This window comes from Xenopus laevis, chromosome 1L (assembly GCF_017654675.1).
Source record: "Xenopus laevis strain J_2021 chromosome 1L, Xenopus_laevis_v10.1, whole genome shotgun sequence".
NCBI classification, from domain to species: Eukaryota; Metazoa; Chordata; class Amphibia; order Anura; family Pipidae; genus Xenopus; species Xenopus laevis.
Window position 1 is genome coordinate 78,894,877 of NC_054371.1, and position 6,910 is coordinate 78,901,786.

Below are 6,910 nucleotides of genomic sequence, written 5' to 3' on the forward strand. Positions count from 1 at the left end.
GCTGTAATTTGTATAGCAGTTTTTTTTATTGTGCCCCCAATGCCGGCTCTATGATCTTGGCAACCAGTTCTGCATTATTAATTACATACTACCGCTGCCAGATTGAGGGAGGAGATTGTTCTTTCCAGTCAAGTCATTCCGCACAGCAAGAAAAGGAACTGCTTTTTTATTGAGCTGGTACAACTAGAATGGCATTTGAAACGTGTAAAAAAAAAAGAACAAATCAGCAATGCAATATTCCAAGTCGCAAAATGCTTTAAAATGTAGTTTATATAATCCTATTAGAAGATAGTAATTTAGAGAACTGATTGTGTATGGCTCTGCAGAGAGAGGTACAATTTCTATAAATATCTTTCAAGGAGTCATAGTGACATCTAGGGTTCAAGATTAAGAATACATGTGCTGAAGTCTGAAGCATAGTAAAAAAATAATAATAATAATTATATAACACTGTTTCCAACGTTATTCCAGAAGGAATTCAGCTCATCATGACCATCGCCCTCCGATTACATTTATGTGGCTTAACAAGTGGCTACAGAAAAAACAATATGGTAGGGACCGACATCTGGATACAGTTGCATATACATGTGAGAATGGCATATGTGTGACCCAGTATCTGTTTTGTTATTCTGTTTATTCATACTAAATAAATGTACTTCATGAGTTCATGGATGAAAGAATTAGTCATCAAGGGCTGAAGAGCTATGTCCCAACACGTTTGATGTACATGTAAACAAAATATCTTAAATATATTTTAGGATCACACCATGGTTTGCATAAGGTACTATCTTCTGTTTTGGGAATGTCCCACTAAAAGATACAAACATACCTATGGCACCAATGATCCATTCCTCTTATGGTACATTCCATCTTTCTCACCTTGGTAATCTTTGACTGACGATAAAGATGATAAGCCACCATACAATGTCTAGATAAACCTCCATACTGGCTGGTGCTGTCTTGCATGGTTGTATTATCTTGGAAGAAGGGTCGCCTATTGTTTATACCTTTAAATATGTATGTTTGCATTAGCGATCTCTTCTTTGTTTTGTTCTCTTCTTTGTATTGTATTTTGTGCATGCAAAAGTAGGTGGTCCCAGCATACTGATGTACTGCATGAGCCAAATAAACAGAGCTGTACTGATAATGTGTCCTGTAGTGCTGGGTGAATTTCTCCTGTTTTGCTTCGCTGAAAAATGCGAATTTTGATGCCGGCGTTAACTTTTTTTGTTGCCGGCGACAATTCTGACCCCAACGACAATTTTATGCACATTTAAGTCAATGGGGTCCTTTAATTGTTGCAGGCGAATTTTCATGGCAATTTAACAAATTTATTTGCCGACGGTGAATGCGGAAATCCATTCCGATTTTGCATCTGGCGAATAAATTAGCCCATCACTAGTGTCCTGTTTAATTTTTGATTAAAATAAATTATCCCCCAAATCTTCTTAACAATAAATGAAAGCAAATGTCAGTTAAGGGACTATAATGAATGCTACTGAATACTTGTGGCTCCTAAATTATCCCCCCTTTTATTTCAACCCTTAGCTCCCTATTGCTGACCACCAAGAGACTGAAAAGAGTATAGGTAGTAAAGTGAATGTCGACTGCAGATAGTACATTATAAGGAATGCTATTGGCATTGTTCTGAGATATTATATACGGTATATATATATATATGTATATATATATACAGTACATTTTTTTTTATCCTTTTGAATAAATCCGAATATATTTTTTACCTTACTACCTTGGAATCTGTACAGATGAATCCTTCTTTTCCCCAATTTATCATACAGGGGGCCTTTTTTAGATTGTCTTCTCCCCTTCCACCAATTGCTATGATGCAACAAGGAGTTTTTATAACAGATAAAATTTTAAAGTAGTGTGGGACTGGAGACCCACAGTCCCAGCTGAGGACCTGACTCCCAGGACCCCACCATGATCATCCCTCTCTGCTGGTGTTGATGATCATCCCTCCACAACACACCGCCATGCACCACCACTCAATGCAATTCCTCTCTGGCTTTTTGGTATGTCAATCAGTGCTTAGCAATTCACACACCAGACAAAAAAACTGGTATGGAGGCAAGATTTCAAGGCAAAAAGTCGCTCTTTAGCATGTGCAGATATTTTTCACTGGGAGGTTTAGATCGAAGATGATCAGACACCGTCGTAGTTCCAACTATAGACAATGCCAACTATCAATTTGGTGGCATTATTCCCATGAACTGCAGAGCAGCTTTCAAGAAACCAAAGTCTTTGGGTTCCAGGGGGAGTATGGTTGCAAAGCTGAAACTTAAAGGAATTGATGGCACCACCAGATGTGGAGCCTGCAGCTTAATTTGACTCAACACAGGAAACCTCACCCAACCCAGACATGGAAAGGATTGACAGATTGATAGCTCTTTCTCCATTCTATGGGTGGTGGTGCATGGGAGCTCTTAGTTGGTGGAGCGATTTGCTGGTTCATTCCAATAACAAACGAAACTCCTTCATGCTAACTAGTTTTGCGACCCCTGGCTTCTTAGAGGAACAAGTGGCAACACGAGATTGAGCAATAACAGGTCTGTGATGCCCTTAGATGTCCGGGGCTGCACGCGCGATACACTGCATGTATCAGTGATCAGCGTGTGTCTACCCTTTGCCAACAGGTGCGGGTAACCCGCTGAACCCCGTTCGTGATAGGGATCGGGCATTGCAATTATGAAGTAAAGTAAATGTAGGTCATAAACTCACATTGATAAGTCCCTGTCAGTTGTACACACTGCCCGTCACTACCACCGATTGGATGGTTTAGTGAGGTCCTCGAATCTGCCCCTCCAGGGTCGGCCACGGCCGTGGCACAGCACCAAGAAGACAATCAAGCTTTAATATTTAGAGGAAGTAAAAGACGTCACAGGGTTTCTGTATGTGAACCTGTGGAAGGATCATGAATGAGAGATAGAGCAGCACAGGGAGGCCAGGCCCTCCCCACCGCGGCTATTTGTGGACCCTTCACGCCTGCTGCCCCCCTTCCGAGTGTTCCTGGGGCAGGGCCCCTCGCAAGGCAGGGAAAGAGAGGGAGTAGGTGGCTCAGTCGACCCCCATCCCCTGCAATGGCTCCGGCTGGCCGCAGCTGAATTTAAGCATATTACTAAGAGGAGGAAAAGAAACTAACCAGGATTCGCCCAGTTACAGCGAATGAAGAGGGAAGAGTTCAGTGCCGAATCACCACCCGGTGGGCACGGGAAATGTGTGGTATATGAGACCGGACCCCACAGACCCATCTTGAAGCACGGCCAAAGGAATCTAATGCGTGTGCGAGTCGGAGGGACTCTGCACAAAACCCTGTGGTGCAATGAAGGTGAGGGCCAGGCGCCCCGGATGAGGTGGAATCCTGCCACCCCTTCTCCCCCCCAGGGGGGAGGGTCCTGGCAGGCGCACCACCAGCCCATCTTGCCTGCTCCATCGGTGAGGTGGAGTGTAAGCGTGCACGATAGAACCCGAAAGATTGTGAACTATACCTGGGTAGGGCGACGCCAGAGTAAGCTCTGCTGGAGGTCCATAGTGGTCCAGACGTGCAAAACGGTCATCATACCTGAGTATAGGGCTGGAAGACTAATCGAACCATCTAGTAGCTGATTCCCTCTGAAGTTTTCCTTAGGATAGCTGGCGCTCACCCGTTGCAGTTTTATCCATTAAAGTGAATGATTAGAGGTCTTGGGGCTGAAACAATCTCAACCTTTTCTCAAAATTTAAAAAAGAAGCCCGGTTCGCTGGCTTGGAGCCGGGCATGAAATGCGAGCAGGCCTAGTGGGCCACTTTTGGTAAGCAGAACTGGCACTGCGGAATGAATCGAATGCTGGGTTAAGTCGCCCAATGCCAGCGCTCATCAGACCCCAGAAAAGGTGTTGGCTGATATAGACAGCAGGACAGTGGCCATGGAAGTCGGAATCCGCCACGGAGTGTGTAACAAAGTGTGTAGCCGAATCAACTAGCCCTGAAAATGGATGGCGCTGGAGCATCAGGCTCATACTCGGCCTCTAGGGCCCCCCAAACGGCGGAGCTAGGCATGTGCGAACAGAAAGGTAGGGAGAGGTCGACTCCCAGCCGACCTGGAAGACTACGCTGTTGAGTCTCGCTCCCCATGCGATCTATCTGGCAACCTGCACCTGGGCGGGGAGGGCCCTCTGCAACAAGCTGGTGGGGCAGCCACATCAGCTGCCGGGTGTGAAGATGAGTGATGCCAAATTCGAGATGGGAAGCCAGCAAGCGGGAAGCGATTCACTGGGTTATTGGAAAAAACAGGGAAAGTTGCAGGAAATCGGTTCCAGTTTCAGAATGAGCACGAGTGATGTCGGTGCCGCAGGAACTAGGAGGAAAGCCCATAATGATGAGCTGAGGGTCCATTGGGAGGAGTGCCCTCGAAGCGAGGAGGAGGAAGACGTCAGGTTCGTATAACCCCAGGTTCCCCAAGTGCCTGTTATTGTGATACTGAATGAGAGTGCGAGTGAAGAGGGGTGAAAGAATAGTCGAGGTATGTGTAGAATCAGGGATTTTGGCTGAAGAGAGTGTTACTCTGGAGGGTAAGTGTGGTGGAGTGGTGGAGGCAATGGTGTGTGTGATGCTGTGGGTTTGCAGTGTGAAAGGCACTGCTGTTAGTGAGGAGCTCTACGTTAATGGGAATTTGAAGTATAGGCGCACTGATGATCCCGGTTGCCTGCATGAGGTATGCACAGGGCAAGTGGAGACCATGGACCACTTCTTACTTCATTGCTGCTTTAACATAGATGTATACAAGCAGGTATCCAGGACTCTGAAGATTCCCTGTCTCTCTGGTTGTGATTACCAAGCAGGTCCAGACTGAGAAGTTTTAAAATTGGCCCTGGCATTTCAGGTACACAGAGGCTCAATCAGCCCACATAGAGGCCCAAACAGCCCCCACCAGCCCACTAAATATTGACTTTCTATGGGACCTTATAGCAGCCCATCTGGCATTTACCAGAACCCACAGATTGCCAGTCTGGGCCTGTTACCAAGAGTGGGCCTATGGGGCACAGGGGTCTTCATTTGGGCAGCCTTCGCTTTTACACTTGGAACACACGGTGTAAGATTTCTCTTAAGCGCGAGAGCCTCCCCTCTTCGGTGGTGGTTGGTATGATTCTGGATGAGCTCGGGAAGATACACTCTTTGAAGAAACAGGGGATGAAAGTGGTAGCATGGAGGGTCCTACAGTGAGGCTTCTGCTTCGAACTTCCATGAGACATCTTCCCTTTTTTTGTTAAAAGTTGGATCTTGGGATCGAGCTGGCGGTCCGCCGCAAGGTGAGCTACCGCCTGTCCCAGCCTCTGCCTCTTGGCGCCTACCTGAAGCTCTTGACTGAATGTCACGGGGGCCCTGAAGCATTTACTTTGAAAAAATTAGAGTGTTCCAAGCAGGCCACGTCGCCTGGATACTTCAGCTAGAAATAATGGAATAGGACTGTGGTTCTATTTTGTTGGTTTTCGGAACTGGGACCATGATTGAGAGGGATGGCCGGGGGCATTCGTATTGTGCCGCAAGAGGTGAAATTCTTGGACCGACACAAGACGAACCAAAGCAAAAGTATTTGCCAAGAATGTTTTCATTAAAGGGTTCCTAAATTCTTACATACTCCCTGACCTTAGTAGTGGTCTCATGAAAACCAAATAATGTTAGTTGGGTTGCAGCACCTATTCTGAAGGAATGTGCTTTGTATTCCTCAGTTACAAGGACTATCTCTTTGACAACAATTTCACTCTAAAATCTGCCCACTGTGGGCACTGACAGGCTAAAGCAAGCAGAGCAGACTCTTTCAAGTGAGTATAATCAACAATAATCTGTACCTAAACCACTTGAGATTGTGTAGGTTTGTTCATGCTGTCACTAGATGTAAGTGATTCTGCTACAGTCTATGTTTGCTGAACTTACACTCTGATGTATTAAACAGGAAGAATTGGAGGGTTATGTAGATGACACAAATATGGCAGAAGACGCTTGTTGGCTTATTCAGTCCAAGAAAAACTTAAATGCTCTGGGTATTGGTGGGTGTTGAGCGTATCTAGCCAGTATTATGCCCACCCACCCACTTGATGATATAGGTGGCCAGATATGATTGGTGCCTTTCTTTGAGGCTGCTGATATAGTATTGATGGTAGCTGTGCTGTTATTTTATGTATTTTCTTTTAATTCTGCTGACTGTGTATTGACTGTGGGTTCAATGCTTTTTTTTATTGATGTGATCCAATATTTATAAAGTTACTGTCCACCTGCTCCAATGCACAGGCCAGATTATCCTTCACCTCTTCCACCTCCTGTTGAAACTGTCTGTATGGCCAATGCAATTGTTTTGCTCCTGTATGCTCCTTATACATTTGAGCAGATCAACTGTTGTCTACCTGATGCTGCTACCTACCATATGCAAATGTATATTTTGGAGATTTCTTTTGTTCTTGTTCTTTTGTTTTGTTTGCTGTTGTTGGAGGAGGAGTTCTCTTTGTTCTGTGCTGTTTGCGGATCTGACAGAAATGTATTTCCAGACCCACCCCATAGCTAAGGAAACTTGTGATAATAAAATGTATTATCACAGCACAACATTAGTGCCAACATATGCTTTCAAAAGAACAAACCCATTTTGCAGACACTATAAGAATATAGAATTTAAAATGGCTACACATATTTGTCTTCCAAAGGGGTTTACTTAATGAAGTGCAGGAAATTTCAGAAGGAGCACTTTATATAGAAGAGACTTGGCAAAGCATTAGAAATAGAAAATACACCTCTGGTTCACAAAGGTTTGATTTTTGTGTAGTACTGAGGGGAAATGACACATAGGGTGTTATTTTCACTATAGCATGTTTGGCCTGAAAAGTGTCAGTGTCACTGTCATGTTTCTAATTCAAATGAATTG